Source organism: Sinohyriopsis cumingii, chromosome 1 (genome assembly GCF_028554795.1).
Source record: "Sinohyriopsis cumingii isolate HCF-2022 chromosome 1, ASM2855479v2, whole genome shotgun sequence".
Taxonomy (NCBI): domain Eukaryota; kingdom Metazoa; phylum Mollusca; class Bivalvia; order Unionida; family Unionidae; genus Sinohyriopsis; species Sinohyriopsis cumingii.
This window is the reverse complement of record NC_142961.1, coordinates 133,998,083-134,023,639: the sequence shown is the minus strand read 5'-3', so window position 1 is coordinate 134,023,639 and position 25,557 is coordinate 133,998,083. Positions and strand designations below refer to the sequence as shown.

Genomic DNA, 25,557 nt, shown 5'->3' with positions numbered 1-25,557 from the left:
ACAGTAAATAATTTAGATTATCCTTCAGTTATCCATTCTAGTATGTGGACTAACTGTGTACAGCTCAAAATACATTGCGTCATTTTGAATTTGGATCTTGTCAGAATAGCTGAAAATTCAGTCAGCAAAATAAAAAAATGACAAAGCTGCAAATATTATGATAATAAAAGCAAGGGCATATTTCAAAAATAAAACTTTCTGGTTTATCTTTTTTTTTCTCATGATCATGTGTATTAATGCCTGTTGTATACACGAGTTCTGACAGTAATCATACCAGTATAAATTGTTTACTACACGCATTCCGAGCATCATCAATATGGAGAGGTACATAAATATTGTTAAAATAAACAATGAAATTTGGATATAATGGTTTTGGGTTATAGCATTCAAAAAATCACAATCCCCCATGAAATGATATAATTGACTTCAAACCCATACACAATAACATGAAGAGGAAGGGTGCGTGGAGATCCAGATATTTGTAACATTCCATACACTCCAGTAAACTATCTTGTAATGAATTTACTTCCTCATGAATCACACAGAAACAATGAGATTCACATGTATTATTCTTTCAACAATTGCATCTGAGACTAGTGTGTTTCTTTGTCAACAATGGCAGTTATGAGACTAGTGTGTTAGTGTCTGCAATTGCAGCCATGAGACTAGTGTGTTAGTGTCAGGAATTGCAGCTATGAGACTAGTGTATTAGTGTCAACAGTGGCAGCTATGAGATACTGTGTTAGTGTTGACAATATCAGCTATGAGACTAGTGTGTTATTGTCAACAATGGCAGCTATGAGACTAGTGTATTAGTGTCAACAATGGCAGCCATGAGACTAGTGTTATTGTCAACAATGGCAGCCAGTAGACTAGTGTGTTAGTGTCAGCAATTGCAGCCAGTAGACTGATGTGTTAGTGTCAGCAATTGCAGCCATGCGACTAGTGTGTTAGTGTCAACAATTGCAGCTATGAGACTAGTGTATTAGTGTCAACAATGGCAGCTATGACATACTGTGTTAGTGTTGACAATATCAGCTATGAGACTAGTGTGTTATTGTCAACAATGGCAGCTATGAGACTATTGTATTAGTGTCAACAATGGCAGCCATGAGACTAGTGTATTAGTGTCAACAATGGCAGCTATGAGACTAGTGTTATTGTCAACAATGGCAGCCAGTAGACTAGTGTGTTAGTGTCAGCTCAATTGCAGCCATGAGATTGGTGTGTTAGTGTCAACAATTGCAGCTATGAGACTAGTGTATTAGTGTCAACAATGGCAGCTATGAGATACTGTGTTAGTGTTGACAATATCAGCTATGAGACTAGTGTGTTATTGTCAACAATGGCAGCTATGAGACTAGTGTATTAGAGTCAACAATGGCAGCCATGAGACTAGTGTATTAGTGTCAACAATGGCAGCTATGTGACTAGTGTATTAGTGTCAGCAATGGCAGCTATGAGTCTAGTGTATTAGTGTCAACAATGGCAGGCATGAGACTAGTGTATTAGTGTCAACAATGGCAGCCATGAGACTAGTGTATTAGTGTCAACAATGGCAGCTATGAGGCTAGTGTATTAGTGTCAACAGTGGCAGCCATGAGACTAGTGTGTTAGTATCAACAATGGCAGCTATGAGACTAGTGTGTTATTGTCAACAATGGTAGCTATGAGACTAGTGTATTAGTGTCAACAATGGCAGCCATGAGACTAGTATGTTAGTATTAACAATAGCAGCTATGAGACTAGTGTGTTATTGTCAACAATGGCAGCCATGAGACTAGTTTATTACTTTATGAGCATTGGCAGCAATGAGATTTTCAGGCAATACTCTTTCAATAATGGCTGCTATGAGACTAATGTGTTACTCTGTCAACAATGGCAGCTATGAGACTAGTGTATTAGTTTAAGCAAAATGCAGCCATGAGATTAGTGTGTTAGTGTCAATAATTGCAGTTATGAGACTAGTGTATTAGTGTCAACAATGGCAACTACGAGACTAGTGTCTTAGTGTCAACAATGGCAGCCATGAGACTAATGTATTACTCTATGAGCATTGGCAGCAATGAGATTTTCAGGCATTACTCTTTCAACAATGGCTGATATGAGAATAATTTGTTACTCTGTCAACAATAGCAGCTATGAGACTAGTGTGTTACTCTGTCAAAAATGGCAGCTATGAGACTAGTGTTACTGTCAACAATGGCAGCTATGAGACTAATGTGTTACTCATCAGCAATGGCAGCTATTAGATTTGTACCTGTTACTTTTTCAACAGTGGCAGCTGTGCAACTTGTGTTATTCTGTCAACAGTGGCAACTATAAGACTTGTGTTTTACTCTGTCAGTAGTGGCAGCCATGAGACTTGGTATGTGTTAGTGTGTCCAAAAATAAGTTTTTAGTAAATTGATTACATGATAGTTGACCAGGGTGTAAGAAATGTTAGAACTGCCTTGATAGTTTACCAGGTGTACATAATGATACAAGCGTCTTGAACCCCAGTACACCCTTCCTCTTCATGTTATCTTGTATGGAGGTCAAGACAACTATAACGATGCGTATACATCTAACATCTAACAAATATTATTGTAGTGGAAAATCAAATGACAAAACATTAACTTTATTCTTTAATTTACATAAAACCGATTTTGTTATTCGCAGGGCTTGCTAAGTTTATATCACCAGGTAAAATAATCACCTCCTTTGTCAAAGACCTTGTATATTAAGTAAGTATACAAACAATCTGTACAGCCTTTGCCATACATTTCATGTTCAGAAAGTGATTGTGTGGGGGTTTACTGTAATTCCATTTTTCAGCACATGATGGGTTATAGCAGAGATCGACGATGCGTCATGTAAATGTGTTATGCGTATCACATGATACACAAAAGTGAAAATGTAGGACAAACAATGACAGCAGCTGAGAAGATGCATTCAATAACGCTAGAGCGAAATGACGTCCCAGGAGCTAAATTTCGTTGTTCTGAAATATCAGAACATTCAATTTGTGAGTTGAAGCGCTGGCTTGAATGTCGTGGATTGGCAGTTGCCGGAAAAAAAAGAAGCAGTAATTAGTTAAAATGTAAGTCGATTCTTCCTTACGATACCATAATAATTGCTGTAACGTTACGACAGGTTTGTTATTGTGAGATTCTTTTCAGGCAAATAACAAACTTCCATCTTTAAACAACCATATTCACTGCACAAACAGCAAACTAAAACTCTTCAAGTCCATGTTGACATCTTTGTGTAGCATATTTTGCCATTTACGTGTTTATCATGGAGGTAGGGAAACCGTGCAAGGATAAGTGTGAAAGTGTCTGTGATTAACTACTGTGCAAATATTATGGGGTTACTCAATTAGATATTTGTAATTTTCATAAAATATTTTATCACAGTATTGTTCATAAATATACAAATATACAGAAATATGTACATGTAAGTAAACAAAAACAAGGACATCAGTAATTACAAGGATGTACACATTTATCCATCCTGTTACACACATAGATGACATTACACTAATTATTAACAGGTTCTAGTATTCCTGGGGTCACAAAGTGTTTTGAAATGTTCACAAATAGTTTTGTTGTTTTAACAGCTGAATTTTTTGTTTGTCAAAATAAATAAATGTCTAACATTTTAAGATCCTATAAAATTCTAAATGTAGGTAACAACTCATTTGCTAGATTTTTTGTTACTTTACACATTTATTATTGTTCTTGTTTTAAATTTCTGTTGTGCATTAATACTTGAAAACAATTTTATTTTTATTTTAGGTGTTTGGAGTATGTAGAATCAAACAACACAGACATAGTTATTCACATTGATGGAGGAAAATGATGTGAACAAATTTCGGTGAGGTGTTATCTTCTGTCAGGACCAGTAAGTCTACAGAAACTGTACCTTTTCTTCCTACAAGTGGTTGGAATAGTTTCCCATCTGTTAATGTTCCAAAAGGATTTTGTTATGGGAGAATTTATGAACACATTATATCAACTGCAATGGTGTACACATTTAACTCTGCCTCTGATAGTGAAAGTGAGGACAATGTGACTGACTTCAACACCTCATAACCTATGTTGAAAAGTCGACAATATGTTATAAGTAGCCATGTGAAAAACATACAAGGTAATTATGAAGATGACCATTATTTCTTAAAATCATCTGTAACTGCATCATACACGCAGCAAGTTGTGTATCATGTATTAGTGACTCTAGCAACACTCTCAGAAAAGTAAAGGATGCATCATGGGAATGTAAAGCTTCCTCTGTGGGCATCAATCATATTACTTCTTTACGTTTTGCCTTGGAAGATTATAATCTTTAGTTTGGATATATGCCATGTGCATCTCCCATCAAGCTTTGTACATGGAATTTTGGGAAGACGTATATTTAACGAAAGCCGCAACCATGCCATTCAGTGTCATACAGCAAGAAATTAAAAACAGATTTAAAAAACTGTGATCATTATGTGACATTAAAATTAATGAAACAAAGTTTGCTAACAACTTCACTGCTACATAACCCAATTCAGGTTGGTTCAAACATCATACATGTTCAGCCAAATATTAGAGACAGACTACCCTGATTATGAAGTTGACATGGGGCTATTGAAGGATAGACCTAAGTCTGCCTTACAGCTGGTTAATGCAGTTTGACAAAACCACAGTCCCCTTTGAAGTACCAAAATACACAAGATCAGAAAGAGTCAGAAATGTGGCACTGTAGCAGATTCTGTAGAATAACTGCTTCAGTAGCAAAAGATGTAACAGTTGTCCACAGTAAAAGAGGGAAATATAATCTTCTGAACAGAATTCTATGGGGCAGAAAAAATAATTTAAATATGGAGGACAAAATGAAGAGAAAGCTTTTCAAAACATGGCTGAAAATACTGGAAAGGATGATACGTCACAAAAAATTTGATTTTGGATCACCCCGCCATATCCAGAACTTGTATGTAGTCCTGGTGGCCTTGTCTACAATCAAAACAACAAACTAATATGCGTAGTTGACATAAAACGTCCATTTGTTTTAGCAGGAAAAGACCCATTATGTATGGATGAACATAATGCAAATAAAAGAAACACTCTTTGTTATAATGTTATGAATGGTGGGCCATTTTTTTTTTTTTTTATCACATAAATATTACTACTTTGTGAAGTAGACTTTTGTGACTTTGTCATTTGGTCCTTAAAAGGAATGATTGTAGAAAGAGTATTGCCCGATATTGAGTTCTGGAAAGATTTATGTTCAAAATTGATGAACTTTCATCATAATACCCTGATGCCAGAATATATTTAAATGAGAATCCCCAGGCGACTTATGCCAGTGGATATTCAGATTTAGGATTCAAAACATTGTCTGTGGTTGTACTGGTGTTCCATATTTTGAATTAAACTTGTATTGAGAAAGTGGGACAACAAATACATAATTATACAAATACTGACTGAACAATTTTACAATGACATGTTTCATTTATAGTGGGTCCATGTATTCTAATGACTTGTTTTATTTATAGTGGGTCCATTGTATTCTAATGACATGTTTTATTTATAGTGGGTCCATGTATTACAATGACATGTTTTATTTATAGTGGGTCCATGTATTCTAATGACATGTTTTATTTATAGTGGGTCCATGTATTACAATGACATGTTTTATTTATAGTGGGTCCATGTATTCTAATGACTTGTTTTATTTATAGTGGGTCCATGTATTCTAATGACTTGTTTTATTTATAGTGGGTCCATGTATTCTAATGACTTGTTTTATTTATAGTGGGTCCATGTATTCTAATGACTTGTTTTAATTACAGTGGGTCCATGTATTCTAATGACTTGTTTTATTTACAGTGGGTCCATGTATTATAGTTTGCTGTCAGTTGTTTATCTTTATGAACATTCATAAGAAAATAAGGTTCTTGATAATATAAGGAAATACAAAACAATGGCATGGAACTGCATTTTTATTGCTGCTTTTATCTTACAGCCTTCAACAATGGAAAATTTATATCCTTAGTGCACAGATATTATATATATGACAGAAAAAAGATATAAATATAATGAAGTAATTGACATGATTGTTTTGATTTAGTCTACATTGAAGACAGTTTTAATTCATGTTTTTAGAACATTTTGAAGAGTTAATCTGCATGTATCATTTCAAAATAATAAAGTTGTATATTCTTTTAGTGATAATACACTTGTACACACAAGAGGTTTTAAAACTGATGACAGTGTAGAAATGTTTATCATTTAGTAAATAACATGCCATCCTGAAATATTCATGAATCATTTTACTTTTAGATAGAATATGTAAATAAAATCTATTGATGCAACTTTTGTCTCTTTTTAAGGAAGTTTCCACCATTTTGGAATCATTGTTTTCTTTATATTTTTATTGGCAACCATATCACTGCCATATTAGTTAGTTTGTGTTCCAGCATCACAAACAGGGTTGCTCTATACATGGCGTCCTCTTCTGGTATCTACAAAACGAATGTTACATGTCACAGTCGAATTTTGAATGTGTGAGGTTTATAAGTTTGTTTACTCGTGTTCTTATTTTTACCCTTAAAAAGAAATATCTGAATAAAGGTTCCTACATATTAAATAAGCTGCCATTTGAACATTAACATTGTCTTACTATGTAATATGTAAACTGCAAATTTTGGTAATAAATAAATTATGCCCCATGGGTCACACTACTAGTTTATTTTTTTGTATATAAACATCTTTGTACAGTTTTGTATATCAAGCCTGTAGTAATCTACCATTATTTAGACACCTGCAAGGATAACATTTGAAAATTTATTGTTAAAATATTTTTTTCTTCTTCTGTTATATAAGTATATGGCAGAACCCTAAGTACACCCCACCCCACCCCCATCCCCACACTCTGCAGGCCTGTATATAATTCTAAAGTATACAAATGAGTGAGGAGACAGGACTCCATATATATATAAAGTTAGTTTGTGTTTTAAGCCGACTTTGGTAGCGTTCGTAAGCACAAACTTTTTCACTGCAAAAAGGAAACTTTCATGGCACAGTAAACATGTTCCAGTCACGTTGGAAAATGAAACAATCAGATTACATTGCTTTTATTTAAGTTTGGTACAGACTTCTTTGAAGAAAAGTTCTTTGTTTTCATTGAAGATTGTAATTGGCTTTCTTTGAAAGGTGCATGCGTTATTGAAGTCACTGCTAAAGGCCAGCTTTGGAGAACCAAACAAATGCCCATTTCTTATTGTGGCAGCAACATCAAATAATTGTATTACTTGATCGAGATTGACTTTTTTTTCTCCATTTGCTGAGCATGTTTTCATAACAATCCGTGCTTCAAAGGTAATGTGCATTTATAAAAAGGGAACTGGCCATCGTTGGGTCAATCCTAGTTACATTTCCTTCCTGACTATTGAATAGACCAACAAGTAAGATTTTTTTTTTCCATTTGTGGTAGCGGAGTGATGCTGCCTTCCACTCATGCTTCACAAATTTAACAAAGGGTCAACGGACGATAGAGTCGCAGGTGTTCTGGTCTGATGACAAAGATTAGTACAGAAAATATGGGTGTTCTGAAGAATTTAATTCTGAGTGGAAATAAGAGGAATTTTACTTACCATCCACATACAAGTGTCAGTCTGTGTAAATATATTAATTACTAGCGAGCGACCAAAAATCCAACGAAAGATAGATTACGTGATAATGCCTTATCCGGTTCATCTCCGCTATCAGAAATGTCAACAACAAAAAGCAGCAGATATCTCACAAATTACAGTACTCATGTTCAATATCAACGTAAACTGATTATGATACAACAATGCGCTGTTAAGATGGTTAGTCAATATGCACAAAGAAACTGTTTATGTAACAAAGATAAATTTCAGTGCATTTTATAATCAAGTTTGCAGCTTCCTTTCATGGGGCCTCTGAATTTCTCCACTCCAAACCATTGGTTGTATATACAAGTTTAAACAGCCAATAATGTCAGCAATAAAACAATCGGCAGATGTTATATTTTGTACGAGAAAAATTGGTCTAAAATTTCAGGAGTCATGCCATGATCGTCTTGTATTATTCATGCGCGATCTCTTCCCCAAAATGATAATAAACTTTTAACGTTTTTTTTTCTCGTACTTTTAAGAATGAATTTTGTTTCATGTGCAAGAAAAATACTTGTATATAAAATTTCGGGAGCCACACCGCAACCATGTTATATCCGAATTCGTGTTATAACACAGCGTGCTATAGGGGGGTCACACACTAGGTCTATTCCCACCTATGAAATGTTTACTGCAGATATATGTCCATCTTGTGATTTTGTCAGTAGTAAAAGTTCCCATTCCACAGGCATGCACCTAACGCCTGCACTTATCGAGATTTTTTCGGTTTTGGAAATGGAATCCAAAATACACACGTCATATGTTCATGATCTGATTATCTACTATCGTTGTGACAAGGTCCAAAGCAGCAATGTCTTGTAGCACCACAATTTTTTCACTTCTCAGGGATAGATGCAATCTCTTCAGTGTGTTCTGCCATTTATATGGTAGTACAAAAGCCGGTTTATTTGTCCTACATTCTGCAGCTTAGTCTGCGAGTTATAAACAGGCATACTATTTTCAGCAATTAACAGTGTTGGTTGATCTCTGCTATACATGGCGGCAAAATAAACTGGTGGAGGAAGAACCACCAACCCATGGGAAGCGATGGCAAGTTGAGAAAGTGAATTAGTACAGCCTTGGCCCTATAATCTGAGTTCAGAAAGTTAATTTGTACAGCCTTTGCAATATAGGCCAAGCTCAGAAAGTGAACATGTATGGCCTTAGGCTAAGTTCAGAAAGTGAATCTGTACAGCCTTTGCTTTATTGCAAGAATCTCAAACTTAAATCACCCTGAGGGCTGCATGAGTGCATGAGGGCATTTTTGATGGCCCAAGGGCTGCACAACCTTTGTTACTCTCATGACACCTTGTGATGCCAATCATTTTATGGGCCACAGGATATGGTTTGGCGGGCCATGTGTTTGAGACCCCTGCTGTATAGACTGAGTTTAGAAACTTAATTTGTACAGTCTTGGCCAAGTTCAGGAAATGAATTTGTGCTGCCTTTGTTCTATGGGCCAAGTTCATGAAGTGAATTTGTATAGCCATTGCTGTATAGGTCAAGTTCAGGAAATGAACTTGTACAGCCTTTGCTCTATAGGCCAAGTTCATGAAGTGAATTTGTATAGCCATTGCTGTATAGGTCAAGTTCAGGAAATGAACTTGTACAGCCTTTGCTCTATAGGCCAAGTTCAGGAAGTGAATTCGTACAGCCTTTGCTCTATAGGCCAAGTTCAGGAAGTGAATTCGTACAGCCTTTGCTCAATAGACTGAGTTTAGAATGTTGATTTGTATAGCCTTTGCTCTGTGGGCTGAGTTTAGAAAGTGAATTTGTACAGCCTTTGCTCTGTAGACTGAGTTTAGAAAGTTAATTTGTACAGCATTGGCTGTATAGGTTAAGTTCTGAAACTGAAGATCATCAAGATCATTAGTAATATCAATCCAAAATAAATTTCACTTTCTTTCAAAATTCTTGAGTGCATAGAAGCCTCAACAAAATAATTTATGAAATGCACTATACAGGGTGTCTCTCTCTCTCTCGTGTTAGCATTAAAGACAGATTTTAGACAGAACATGTCCAGAACCTCCTGTTTAACAGAAATGTATGTCATGTGCTTTTTTCAGTAGTAATTTTGAGTTCAGTTTTTTTTTAAAGAGCTTTCAATAGGTAAGTCCAAAGACAATATCTACCCTCCCACCCACCTGTTGGTCTTTCTGTCTATATGTATATCTTTCTGTCCATCTATCTACCAACCAATATATCTGTCTACCTGTACATGTCTTTCTTTAATGTATCTCTTTCTTTCTATGTCTGTATGTCTGTCTGTCTGGAGAGTAAAGCTTGTTCAAATAAGATATCATTGGACTCAAAATCCACTTCAGTACCCACATAGGGGCCCCGAGTGGCCAAGTGGTCTAAAGCGCTCTCCGTTACAGATCACTGCCATCTCACCTCTCTCTGCGTGGGTTTGATTCTCGGATTTGGCTTATGTGGGTGTGTGAGAAGCTTGCCAGTAGCTTCTCATGGGTCGTTGGCTCTTTCCAGAATTTTCTCGGAGTTTTCCTCCACCATTAATACTGGCTGCCATGTATAGCCTATCGTGTGCTGAAAAATGACGTTAAACCCTACAACAACAACAAGAAGTACCCACCTAGGCCAGTCTGAGGTGGCTATTTTGGAGTCCACCGAAAAGGCACTTTGCTCTGGTTTCTTCAGCACCATCCAGTCAATAATGTGTTAAAATGACTTTAAAAATCAATCAACCAACTAATTATCCATCTATTTATCTTTCTGTCTCTCACAGAGAGAGAGAGAGAGAGAGAGAGAAGATCTAGAGGTACACGTAAATCAATATTTTCAGTTGATTTTATTAACAATCAATAGCTGTTTGTCTGTCTCTTGAGGAACATAGTGAACAACCACCAGGATGTTCATTTAATTAACTAGATGGGCAGGGATAGGCACTCAGAGCTGCATGTAAATTGAGATAATGTCACCAGTAATGACCACAAATTGACTCTAATTATGTCACTGCCATAGCTTGACCAGTGTCACTTAGCTGTCCATCCAGCCTCCTGTTATTGTAGAGAGTGGTGCATTACTGTCTATCAACCAGAATTAGATAATTTCACCATTTTTGTGCCAAAATCCTTGGAATGTTCAAACTACTTTTTCTCTCCAGTAATAGATTTAGTAGCATTGTATCATTAAACTGTGAGAAATAAATATAAAGATAAAAGATGTGACCACTATATGTATGCACCTACTTAGATCTATTAAATTTGAAGAAACCTGAATATTTATCTGGTGATAAATCAACATTATTTGCCAAATTATATAATATTGTATTTTTACCATATACTTGAATTCAGAAGGAGCACAAAATGTGCTAAAAAATGCTACTTCTACTACTACTACTACTACTGAAAATAATAGGATTTTGATAAGTATTGTTATTTTGCTTCATCCAACTCTTAAACTTAGGCATGCAAAGGGATCTGTGGTCTTCATTGGGGGAACTTGTGCCTCCAGATATTGTCAGTCTATAAGCTGATTAATGACAATTAAAGTACAATTTGTTCTCACAGATGCACATTTGATTAACACTCCCCTCCCCCCCCCCCCACCTCATTCCTTGTTGAATATCCAAGACAGGGCTTCATTATCAACACATTTGTTGTCAGACTTAGTTTCCAGAATAGTAGCAAATGGACAGTACTTCTCACTTCTTCAGAAAGATTGCTGTGTATATAGACAACCATCATTAATACACACACACATTCAATCACGGATGTTTGAATTTAAAAATAATTGCATGATCATTTGTTAACCAAATTTGTTTTAATTACTGGTAAGGCAGATTTGTATTAAAAAAATAAAACAATAAAGTACAGGTAGTAACTGGACTGCTAAAACCAGAAAATGTAGTCAGTTTTTAGCAAAAGAGAGATACATTTAATTATATAATTTGAAACCTTTGTTGTTACATGATATTTTTATAAATATTATGATAATGCACCCAGAAGTCTTGTATTGAAGTATTTAAAGCCATCTATTAAGTATTCTTGTTGACGTTAGATGGACCTAAGGGGGTTAGTGATTGTGCACAAAGTATATTACCCTCTTTAAATTATTATTATTATTATTATTATTATTATTATTATTATTATCCAAAGTAATTTGTTCCTTGATTGATATTTCTCTTGAAGGTTAGGTTCAGTGGGAAAACTTATGTTTATGCATTAGTCTGAGTTAATGTCACAGAAGGCCTATTTACAGTTCAGTCAGTCTGAGTTAATCTCATAGAAGGCCTCTTTACAGTTCAGTCAGTCCAAGTTAATCTCATAGAGTGCCTATTTACAGTTCAGTCAGTCTGAGTTAATCTGATAGAAGGCCTACTTACAGTTCAGTCTGAGTTAATCTCTTAGAGTGCCTATTTACAGTTCAGTCGGGACCCTGAGTGGTCTAAAGTTCTCACTGTTATGGATCATTGTCATCTCACCTCCATCAGCGTGGGTTCTAGTTTCGGTCTTGGCCAATGTGAGTACATGAGAAAGCTTGCCAGTAGCTTCTTGAGGGTCAGTGGTTCTTTCAGGGGTTTTCCTGGGTTCTTCCTCCACCAATTATACTGGCTGCCATGTATAGCCTATCCTGTTCTGAAAATGGCATTAACCCTACAACAACAATTATGGTTCAGTCAGTCTGAGTTGATCTTTTAGGTTGCAAGTTCAGTCAGTCTGGATTAATCTTCAAGGTTGCCAATTTTCAGTTATTCAGTCCCAATGAATCTAAGATTGCCTATTTACAGTTCAGTTTGAGTTAATCTTTTAGATTGCCTATTTACAGTTCAGTTCATTTGAATTGTAGGCATACTACAAGATGACTTGACCTTTTTAATAGATAAGCACATATTTTGTACAAAATCTATTGAAATGCATGATCAAATTTAAGAGAAATGTTAAAGAAATATTTAAAAGGTCTCCACAAAAGCAACTGTGCCACTTTGTTTTATATTTCTCTTAGAAACCAAAGTTTAATACCCTTGGCATGCTTGATGTTGCTTATCAAGGATCTAACCCAATTGTAAGTAAATAATTTTGTGTCAAATTAGAGAGGCACTTCCTTGAAAATGTTGATTTAATTGGCCCTAGACTGGGACCTGATATAAATGAAAATGTTGATTTAATTGGGCCTAGACTGGGACCTGAGAAAAGTGTCCAGTGGTGGATGTAAGGGTGTTTACCCAGCTTATTGGCAGCAACTGTTGGTAGAGAGAGGTAGAAAATGGAGATTGACAGATATGCCCAAGGGGAGGGGGTAAATTTGTGTTTCATTAACCTCAGATTTGCAGCTGTCTATCACTGTCTTATTAGCCTGAAAAATCAAATTTAGCTGGAGCTTGTTCCCATGCCATGGCCATTCATTTATCCAGGCCAACTTGACCTCTTCTGGTCAGTTGAGATTAGAGAAAGCACTGGAAACATATTGGGAAAGAATACTAGCAATTAAAAACTTAAAAGAGCAACACCCTTTGTTTTACCGTTATCTTATTTAATTGTATCTGTTTGTATCCTTTTTATGTCTGTCTATCAGCATAGGTCTCAGTTGATGCCCTCCATTGCAGACACAAATATGCCACATTATTTTTCTGCAGTCAAAATACAAGTATAAAAGTGTGTCTGTGGTGGTAGTGGTGGGGATTTGAACCATTACACTTTTGATTACAAGACCAGCATGCTATCCACTAAGCCACAGCATTTCTTGCCTCAATTGATCTACATTTATGACAACCAGGAAAGTACATTCTGCTTTTAATGAAGAAAGTACTTCTAAAGTTTGTGCTGTTCTAGGTCAGTTCTTGAAAGAAAAAAATTTAATAAAATTTGGTAAAAACAAATAATTTTGAATAAAAATATTGCTTTATGAGTTCAGTAACTAAGAGACCAGGACAGACCCAGAAATCTTGGCGCAATACATTTATTGGCATATAACTTGAACCCAGTGTCAAACCCCAAAAGATTGTTTCAGAACTTAGAGTATATCCAGTAAGTTGTTGAATATCACGCTTAACATATTATTGGCTACAATATGCTGAGGAGGGGGTGGGGGCTGTATGTCTTACCCATGGACTCTATGAGGCAGCAAACCCATGTTGGCCATGGAAAGTGTCAAAAGTGCAGCCATTGGATTTTTAGTCTGGTGCTCTTCCAACTGAGCTACAGTGGCTCCATCCACCAGCAAGTCAGTGGGGAAAAAAACAGTTTAATGTCAATTTTTTTATCAAACAGAACTAGAGTTTAATATTGGTATTCTTTCACAAAAACAGAGTCAACAATGATTTTTTGAAATCATTTGCTGCATATATTCGCCTTATGTTGTTTGACTGATGAGTATTTTATCAGGAAATGCATACAGCTCTTAATGAGGTGTAGAACGAAAGACACAATTTAGCATTGTAACCAACACACCTTTATTTTGTAATTGAACAAAAACATGTTTCATGATAGACTGCTATTTTGGATATGCCAAGAGTTATCAGTTTGGATAGGTGTGAATGAAGTGTTTTGTCACTGAACACTCCAGCATCAGTAGTTACATATATATATTGAGAAAAGCATTCTAGCACCCTCTAAAGAAAAAAAAATCATGAGTTTGGAAGGCATTTCTTGTAGATGCAGCCATAAAGATGCTGGCTTTGGGCCATTAAGCACGTACAAAGCCCTGTTAGATGTTTTGCCAGATATATTCATACACAGTCAAATCTAATTGCAGAGACCCAGATCTGCCACTGCATAATGTGCTGGCAGATCAAGGTCTATGCAGTTTGTTAGGAGTAATCAATAGAACAGACATTTGTGGAAACCATTTTACTTTTTACAGTTTTGATAACCTTGACCTTTGACACCAAATTTTATGCCTCATAGATCTCAAATTTATGTTCCTGATTTGGTAAAAGTACTGCTGTAGAACTTTGTTGTCATAATTATTATTTTAACAAAAGAGAATTAAAATAACCTATAAAAATAATAAATTGAGGTTTACAGCTTTTCAATGCTGTCTGTCATGTTCTTCATATAGAATGACCAATGTTGTCTGATGACCTCAGAGATTTTTAGACAAGACTGTGTCCTGTCACTTTATAAAATGAAAGCAAAAATACTGTGTCCTTTCACTGTAATAATGAAGCACAAAAAACTGTCTTATCACTGAATGAATAAAACCAAAAAGACTGTGTCCTATCACTTTATAAATGAATCCAAAAAGACAGTGCCCTATCACTGAATGAATAAAACCAAAAAAGACTGTGTCCCATCACTTTATAAATGAATCCAAAAAGACAGTGCCCTATCACTGAATGAATAAAACCAAAAAGACTGTGTCCTATCACTTTATAAATGAATCCAAAAAGACTGTGTCCTATCACTGTATTAATAAAAAAAGACAGTGTCCTATCACTGAATGAATAAAACCAAAATGACTGTGTCATATCACTTTATAAATGAAACCAAAAAGACTGTCATATCACTTTATAAATGAATCCAGAAAGACTGTGTCCTATCACTGTATTAATAAAAAAAGACAGTGTCCTATCACTGAATGAATAAAACCAAAAAGACTGTGTCCTATCACTGTATAAATGAAACTAAAAGGACTGTGTCATATCACTGTATAAATGAATCCAAAAAGACTGTCCTACACTGTATTAATAAAAAAAAAAGTGTCCTATCACTGAATGAATAAAATCAAAAAGACTGTGTCCTATCACTTTATAAATGAAACCAAAAAGACTGTCCTCTCACCGTATTAATGAAACCAAAAATATGATAGCTATATGAAACCATATTAAATTTAGTTTTCCATGGTTAAGAACTAACATTAAGTGAATGAATCAAGCAGATATTATAAAACTACCATATATGTTCCATTATAAGTTTAGTCAAATAGCATAGACCTTGTCATATTTTCAAGCCAGCACAGTAGTCTTTATATGGGGTTGGGGGTCACATTTATTAAATTTGTGGACTAGGATGTTTTATACACCCGCCATAAGGCAGACTGCATCATGTTATGATTTCCTTCTGTCCACTTATCCGTCCATCTTTTTTTGTATTTCATTTCCTTGTGATAGCTCTCCACCATCTACCATTACTAGTGCAATAACTTGAGCTCTCTGCCATCTACCATTGCCAGTGTGATGACTTGATAACTCAGCTCTCTGCCATCTACCATTACTAGTGCAATAACTTGAGCTCTCTGCCATCTACCATTGCCAGTGTGATGACTTGATAACTCAGCTCTCTGCCATCTACCATTACTAGTGCAATAACTTGAGCTATCTGCCATCTACCATTGCCAATGCAATAACTTGATAACTCAGCTCTCTGCCATCTACCATTGCCAATGTGATAACTTGGTAACTCAGCTCTCGGGGCCCCGAGTGGCCGAGTGGTCTAAAGCGCTGTCCGTTAAGGATCACAGCCATCTCACCTCTGTCTGCATGGGTTCGTGTCTCGGATTCAGCCAATGTGGGTATGCGAGAAAGCTTGCCAGTAGCTTCTCGTGGGTCGGTGGTTCTCTCCGGGGTTTTACCGGGTTCTTCCTCCACCATTAATACTGGCCGCCATGTATAGCCTATTGTGTGCTGAAAAATGGCATTAAACCCTACAACAACAACAACAACAACTCAGCTCTCTGCCATATACCATTGCCAATGTGATAACTTGATAACTCAGCTCTCTGCCATATACCATTGCCAATGTGATAACTTGATAACTCGGCTCTCTGCCATCTACCATTGCCAATGTGATAACTCAGCCCTCCACCACTACCATTACCAAACTATGTAGGCTGCTTGCACTTGGAACAGGGAAGAAATCTATCAATTTCAGGCTCAGAAGGTCAGAGGTCAGATCCACAAGGACTGAAAGAAAGTACACTGTATACAGTTTCCAAACAATAATTTGACTTGTATACCAGAGACCTTCACTGACCAAATTTGTTTTAATAGCTTGCATTTGAGAAAAGAAAGACACCTTTTATTTTGGATAGCATCCATTTGAGATCTGAAAGGCACCTGTAAATTTTGGAGTCATTAAATCAGAATGGTCACGGTCACCAAAACTGTAAATGTTTTCCACACAATAATTTGACATGGCTTGTGTATGATATACCATTTATGGTACTTGTTTTGAGTCAAAACTTTGCTGTTTTGATGACCTAACAGTAATTAGATTTTCAAGTTATTATGATAGTTTGCTGACCTCAGTTGGCCCCAGACGTTTTTGTCATTTTTGCCTGAAATATGCGTTTTCAACAGATTATCCATGAGAATAATGCCTAGTTGTATTAGAAACATAAATTTCCATTGGTTATTTTGCTTGCGCATGAGCAGAAGGGTAAAAGTTGGAGTTCTTTTTTTTTTTTTTTTTTTTTTGCTTAATAGACCCATCATTTTCGTATGGAGACCGCAATTTATTCCAAATACCCACCTTATCCTAGTTTTTGCAAAGGTTCACCTGTCTGTGTTCAGTTAAGACCGGTAAACCTTAGATCTGAGGCCAAAAGGTCTAAACTCCAGACACAAAATCGCACTCCGATCTCAAGCGAATTTTGGGTGAAAAAAACCGGGTCCAAAAAATGAGCTTTTTCTCTCTGTATTTTGTAGTGCAACTAGAACTTCCAGATTATTTGATACCATTTTAGAGCTATATCTGTCTGCTTTTTTTTAATACCACCCACATTGGTCTATCTTAAATGGCCTCGATGCTGCAGGGCTTTGAAGTAGGGTACAGCCTCATCACGCCTACAGACGGGATCGGGGCCAAATCGGTTAATAACACTTGTTTAGTTTTTAATTCATTGGTTATAGACCAGAAGAGCTCATAGGTTGGTCTTTCGTCATACACCGATATGAAAGCATAAATTTGTTATCACTACTCCTAAATTACTTGGAGGATTACCATGAAACTTTACATATACATTTATCCTATGGTCTAGTTGGTTCTGAATGAAAAAATGCAGCTCTTACATCCAGTATGGCTAGCTCATCAGCCATCTTGAAAATCTTGTCATTGTTACTTCTCTAGAATGGAAAGTACACTATTGAAAACATTGTTGTCTTCTCCTACCAAACTGATAGATATATCAAAATACTGTACAGTTTTCACCATTAGACTTATGAAACCAAGTTGGCCCTAATTGAAAATGGTGTCAGTTGTACATAAAATATGGCTGCCACAACAGCTGTCTTGAAAATCTTGTTGTCACTACTCCCCTTGAACGGATGGCTGGTCATTATAACCTCTGATGATGTCTACTGCAGCTATAGTTGAAAATCTCAATACTCTGCAGATGAAAAGAAGAAATGGTTGTATCTAGAATTCCTAGAAATTCTTTTTTCACAGGGTATCAGTCTTTCAATGGATTAACTTATTGGACTTAGATGTTTGTTTTTGGTGGTGGGGTTGGGGTGGAATATGTGCTTTGCGTATACACCCTAAGCAAGGCTTTTTCTTTTGTGATTGGGAATGGGGCCTAGGCCCAGTATTTTGGAGGGAAATTATGTGGGGTTAACATTTTTAGGAATAAATTACTAAAATTAGGAATTCTGCATGATTTTGAAATGTTGAACATTGGGAGTTGGCCCATTTAAATTAAGACAGGGGCCTTTTTAGAACCCCGAAGAAAGTCTTGAGAAAAATTTTGTGTTGAGAGTCTGTTCATACGAGTTCTTACCATTTCTTGCCTTAATTACGGTAGTTATGTTAGTAGCATCTGAGCAATTATTGAAGGTACTTGCTGACAGTTATGTTGTAATTGATGTAATTAATGATGGTGTATCTCTGATAAAGACAAAACTTAATTAGACAACACTTATTGATTGTTTATACACCCACTATAGGGTAAAGTGCATTATGCTATAAGGTCCATCCATCCATTCATCCATTCATCCATCCATCCATCCATTCATCCATTCATCATTTACCAAATTTGCTTCTGAACAATGACTAAAGTGTGTCCATCATCTGCAGCTACCAGACTTTTGGGAGTGGCTTGGACTTTGGTTAAAGAAGGCCCATATTCATTTTGTGGTCAGAATTTCAAAGGTCCGAGTCAATGTGACTGAAAAAAGACTCTCTCCACTATCAAAAGTTACCAAACTGTTTGGATGGCATGAACCTGTGGTGAGGAAGATCCTTTTCGATTTCAGAGTTAATTGGTAAAGGTCACTCTAACTGAAAGAAAAAACTTGGTGTCAGCATAATGAGTCAAGTTTTCCATCAGCTACAGTTACCAAACTTTGTAGATGGCTTGCACATGAGGTAAGAGAGAAGCATACCAATTTTGGTTTCAAAATATGAGGATAACGTCGCTGTTAATGAAAAGAAAAATGGTTTGTTTACAACAATTTTAGTTTCACATCTCAGACCAGGACCAAACTTTGTGGTCTGGCTTACACATGGATATAAGAAAGATTCCCATCAATTTTGGAGTCGAAAGGGCAAATACAACATCACTGCAATAGAGAATGAAAGTGGTATATGCGTAAACAAATTGGGTTATTTACATAGAGGACTATTATGCCACTCCAGTGGTCTCAATGGTTAGAGCCTCTGCCTCAGATGTGGAAGGTTGCATATTCAAACCCTGGACGAGTCATACCAAAGACTTATAAAAATGGTACTACCAGCTGCCTTACTTGGCACCCAGCATTAAGAGGTTAGTGTTAGGACTGGTTGGCCTGGTGTCAGGATAATGTTACTGGGTGGAACATGATTTTACCACATGTCTGCAACATGATGCCCCAGTGCTAGAACCCACTATAAACTGCCACACTGCAGACATCATCGCAGTATCACGGAAAAATTGTTAAAAGCTACATTAAAAATCCAAGTCTAACACACACACACACAGGACTGTTAAACAATTTGCATGTATATAATGTGAAATTCACATACTCTTGTGGCAAATTATGGAATTTTAACCACTTATAGATCTTGCAGTAAAAAGAGTTTTTCATCATCACTCTCTCCAGATGTACATATATACTTGAGTAAAATAATTGGTCGTTTGGTTGGATTTTAACAGTAGTTTCAGCACATTATTGGCTGTATCATGATGGGAGCTAAAGACCTTGACAAATAACATCTCAAAACAGTAGACCCTGACTGCCCTGGTTAGGTATCTAACTGTGACCCTCGGATTACAACCCTGATGCTCTACCATTTGAGATACTGAGAAACACCCACCCACCCCAGTCACAAGTTAATGCCCTGCCTGTTAATCAGTACATAAGTTAGTGTTATGGAGCCTAACTCTTAAACCGTGTCTGATAAATGCGAATTTAGTCTCCATCTGTTTGGTTATGTATTTTGTACACAGAACAAACAAATAAACATTTCTAGAAATAATCTTATTTATTCCATCTAGTTTGAGTCCAAGATCAATAGATTTGTTTCTGTACCTGAATAAATTCTTTTCTTCTTAGTTTTAAACCTTTTGTGTATAGTGAAGCTTAAAATCTCTTTTTTTGTACAATTAATGTATTATTTCATTGTAATGACTGATGTATTACTTTTAAATATGATCTGGAATATTAGCATAGCCACTGTTAGACTAAAACAAACTTTAGCAAATAAAAAGCAAGTAATGCATTGCAGAAGTGTGATAAACACTCCCCCTTTTCAAGCCATCTCAAACTACCCCTAGATTACTTCTTTAGGAGGGGGGATAGAATTTCAGTAGAGTAGGGTTTGATACAAGGTCCCGCAAAAACAATCTACTCAGTCTTTGTTTGAATCTCCAGCCAGACAGATACAAATACAAATATATCCTGAACTTGTGGTTATTTAGTCCTGGGAGTTACTAGGTGCAAAATGGGAATTAGCACAATTTTGAAGTGAAGTGAGTGTGGATTTAAAAAGTTGTTTTTATTGGTGATAAATTCTGTTCAGATATTCTAAACAAGTTACAATCAGTTGGTGAGATGGAATGGGGATGTAATTGTTTCTCACATCTCTAACAGGATTATAGCTAGTTGTTCAAGGAATGTAGGTAAGCTTTTTCTCTTATTGTGCAATATCTCTCAGCAATTTTATCAACACATACTAATGTATAAATGTATACTGCATCCAACAAATGCAAGGGAGAAATGGATTATCTTAATTTGGTTGTCTATTTTAATTAGTTGACTTCTAATTGGCTTTATCTCTTAACTGTGTTGTCAGGTGTACATTGTTTCAGCATTCCAAACTCTTAATTGAGTACACAGACATGATTGGGTAATTTCAGAAACTTTTTTATGTCTCTAATAGGCAGAAAGAAAAATAAACAATTAAATGTACTACAGATGATGTAAATTCATGAACTTGGTTGTATCTATCATCGCCTTGTCTAGATGTATGTATATATGTATGTATGTATGTATGTATGTATGTGTGTGTGCGTGTATGTGTGTGCACATGCATGTGTATGTATGTATGTGTGTGCATGTGTGTGTACTGTGCATTTAAGGTCACCTCAGCGCAATAGTAGCTATATAGTGCCAATCTTAAAGTCAGATTTTCATAATAATAATAATAATAATGAAAGGAAGGAAATAAATTATAATACGGATTTGATGCTTGGTTAGAAATTTATGAAATCACATTCAGTTCACAAGACATGATTAAACCAAACTCATTTTGAAATACTGGTAAATATTGAAACAATCCCAAATGAAAGAAAACAGAAACAAAAGATAAAATGAATTAGAGGTCTGCGTGGTTCAAAATTTACCCAAGTGATTCAAGAGAAAAGTGACATAGCAGCAGAAAAAAAGAAATTATGTACAGTATGAGGAGTTTGTAGAGAAAATTAGTAATGTTTGGATTTATAGAAAATAATGTACACGTTATATAACAGTTTTATTATTAAGTTGCATTCTGTCATCTTCATTATTACAGTTATTGATAAAACAAACACACATTTTATATATATATATATATAGGTATGTATGTATATTGGTGTTGGAAACAGATTCAAGCAAGATCACAATGGAATATGTAATCTTAAAAGTGAAGTGTTTATAATAATTATTTAAAAAGACAAAAATGTAAATATTTTGATACGTATATTATTAAATTCATTTTAGATGACTTTATCATAACTGATGAAATAAAAAACTTACATGAAACAAATATTGGTTGAAATTTGTAGATCTATGATTGTGACCACTTAATTATTTAATAACTTAATTAATTAAATAACTAATTAATTAGTTAGCTAATTAAGAAAATAGCTGAAAAGAGACGAATAGTTTCAAGGGTAGTCTTCATATGCACCAATATTTATGATACATTTTGACTGAGGTTTGATACATTTTGACTGAAGTTTGATACATTTTGACTGAAGTTTGATACATTTTGACTGAAGCTTGATATATTTTGACTGAAGTTCCCAAGAGACCAAATAACATGTAATGTCCTCATTTAAATATTATAAATCACAATATTTCAATATCATTACATTTTGCTTATTCTTCAATTTTGATACAATAGCTGTATATCATTTTAGCAAAGTACAGTGGTAAAAAAAAATTTAAATTTTTGTTGCTTATTTTGCTCTACCTTATTAAAAAGTGATGTATGCTTGAATGGTACTCTCTGTCAACACAGCTGAAATAAAGGGTGCCTGCTTCATTCCAACATAGGTATTTTCATCTACACATGACTTAAAACCATCAGTGAGGAAAATATAGTGGAGGATGTTTAAATACAAGTATAGGATGTTAAAATACAGTGGGAGGATGTTAAAATACAATTATAGGATGCTGAAATACAGCGAGGGATGTTAAAATACAGACGAGGATGTTAAAATAAAATTATGGGCAAAACAGAAATAAGAGGATATATTTCAAATAACATCTGACAATCCATGTGTTTATTCGTTCCATTACTACTTATATTAGATGACACGAAATGGTGGTTACTAAAATATTGATAATTATCCCTAGTTAAAAATTTAAACCTGTCAGTTTTGGTAGACGTTGACCTTTCAATCATATATTTATTTTTGCCATGCAGATTTATTGAAAATAAAATTTTCATGAAAGTTAATTTACTTGCTAAATTACCTATACTAAAATTTGTTGCTCATGATAATTACCTGATGTATGATTTACAATATCTCTTTTTAAATGTTTTTTTTATACCCCCTTTGTATTATGAAGAATTACAAAGTCTACAAAATTTCAGTTATCAACTCAGAGGACTATTAAATACATGGTGTATTATGTACATTTCAAGCCACTTTGCACATTTTTGAACTTTCAATATTGAGACTGTTAACATAAATCTGGTAGGCATGTTTAATCAAAAATTACATGTGGTAGACAAAACTGATTTGTTATGCATATTTGTAAAAAATAAATATGTATGATTTAGAAGTGCATAATAAAAAGTTTTTGATAGATTTGGGAATGTTTTGAACTTGGGCATTCTTGACAAAAACCTTGTGAGCATGAGTTAGTAAGTAATCACCACATGGCAGAATGAAATTTAGTCGGCTTATTTTTGCGTCAATTTTGTATTAACAAGTAGTATACCTGATTAGATTTTCAGACTATTTTAGCCGTTTTAACATTTATTAATTTTTTTTTTACTGTGTGGACTTGGACATTACTGTGACAGAAACATTGGAAATCTTATTAAGCAAACATCGCTTGAGGTAGACAAATAAAACTCGGTATGCTTATTTGTCTTATTGTGTAGATGATTTCAGGCCATCATATTGATATTTTTGTCTTCGTTTTTTTAACACATTTATTTATTTCTTGCTTTTTTTAAACTTAATTGGACTTTTTGTTACAAAAGCCTGGCTAGCTCAATTTAGCAAAACCATTTGAGGTGGATCATTGGAATATGATGTACATATTTGTTGGCACATGTAGTTGACTTTGTTTGATTTTCATGGTCTTGCTTTAAAAAAAAAAAAATTATTAGTTGTTTTCTCAAGTTTTTGGAAAAGACTTTTTTTCTGCATGGTTTTTGCTAACACAGATCTTTCTTTTTCATTTTGTTTATAGATTTGGACCACAATCCCACCCACCCTCTTTTGGACCAATGTCAGACTTCTCATTTTTACAAAGCTTGCTTTCAGTGTACTCCATAAATTGACTGGACTGTTCTGATCATGTGAGAAGTCTAAAATCCCAAACATTATAGGGACCAGGGACCTTCTGTTTCATGCTTCTAGCAACATTTCATTTTCTGTTAAGTATTAGTATTACAGAATAACATTGTCATGTTGAGAAGTGTATGCATGGGTGTGGTCACATTTATTTTTATTTGCTCTCAAAAACAATTCCCTACTAGTTTGCTTTTCTCATAAATTAGTTTGTTTTAGGGGAGCTGGGTCCATATTTATTGTAATGAGGTTAAGATTTATAGATGTTTGTTTAAATGCATATGACTTCTTATGAAATCAGGGTCATGAAGATGTTATGGAATGTCATGGAGGGTCGCCAGGATTTGTTTGTTGAGAGTGGCAAAACTTTTCAAAACGTGGAAACAGGGTCATAGTCTCAGAAAATATTTTTTAGGGTTGCAGCCAAAATAGGTTGGGAACCACATTTTTAAAATAAGAATGGTGTTGATCAGACATTTAATATGGCCTCCATGGCAGCCATCTTGAAAATCTTGTCATTTCTATGCCTGAATATCTACTCCTCCCAAATGGATGGCTCTATCAGCATGGGGTTTTCACCAGTAGATTTCTTGTGATAAATAGTTAGTCCCAATGAAAATAATTTGTAATATATCCAATTTTGCAGCTAACATGCCAGCTGTCCAAAAAAATCTTGTTGCTACCACCCCATGAATGGATGATCATTATAACATGGGGTTTTCACCAAAAGATTTCTGATGATGTCTACTTTGTCATAAACAAAAATTATGACAAACTGGAATCCAGTATGTGTACCACAACAGGTAAAAGTTGAATATTTTGTTATCACTGAAGAATATCATGTATGGTTTCAACACTCAACAGTTAAAAGAAAGAAATGGTCTTATCATGAATTTGTAAGAATTTATTTTGTCTAGTATAGCATCGGTAGTGTTACAAGCCAGGGGTCTTTACTTGACCGAGTGGTGTCAAACCCTGGTGCGATTCCTGCTAGAAGTCATATGTTTACCACAAATTTCCAAAGACTTCTATACAACTTCAGTTGTAAATTAGTAGATAAATTTTACTCTAATCAGTGCAAGACCACAGATCTTACAACCTGCCAAATATATATCAACTACACATCTCCACTGTTAGGTTTTTGTACCGCCAGCAGTTCACGCCATAGAAACTATACAACTGTCCCTTAACACAGGGAACTGTTTTAACTACGCCACCTTAGGCAAGTAAAATTATGGTTTCCAGGCACATTTCGCCAGTACAACTGCATCACATTTCCCACCAGGGCGATATAAACGGTATCAGCCAAGTCCCTTCTTATTGATTCCATTGTGTAATTTACAGTTTTCCTACTGTAAATACTGCCACTGCAGTCACACTACCAATGTGCACCACTAGATTTTAGTAGGGACTTTATTATTCCATGGACTCTCATTCGGTTTGGACCTGAATTCACTACTAGTGAATCATGGCATCATGGAATCTCATTTACACTTTATTCTGTGATGTTTGCTCCTAATAATTGGGTAATTATTTCGGGCAAAGGAATATTTCTATTGCACCTAATTCCAATAATCAGACAAGTAATTACAAAAATCTAAGAATTCCATAAAAGAGGGCACTGCAACCAAATGTTCATGCTCCAAATTTATTACACTAGCATCAAAGGACTTTTGCTCAAAATTACCCTTTCAGAATAATTTTGGTGTTCACATTTTTTTAAAAGCAGAAATGCAGTGAGATTGCCATAATCCAGGCTTAGAAGAACTTGACATAAAAATTTTTAC

At 35.3% G+C, this 25,557-nt stretch overlaps 1 protein-coding gene and 1 pseudogene across 4 annotated transcripts in view; both read left to right on the top strand.

Moving 5' to 3' along the window:
• LOC149807888 (protein phosphatase EYA1-like) overlaps positions 1-25,557 on the top strand; it is a 365,190-nt gene that overhangs the window by 163,032 nt on the left and 176,601 nt on the right. The window lies entirely within an intron of this gene.
• LOC149807889 (uncharacterized) lies at positions 1,666-6,701 on the top strand (annotated as a pseudogene).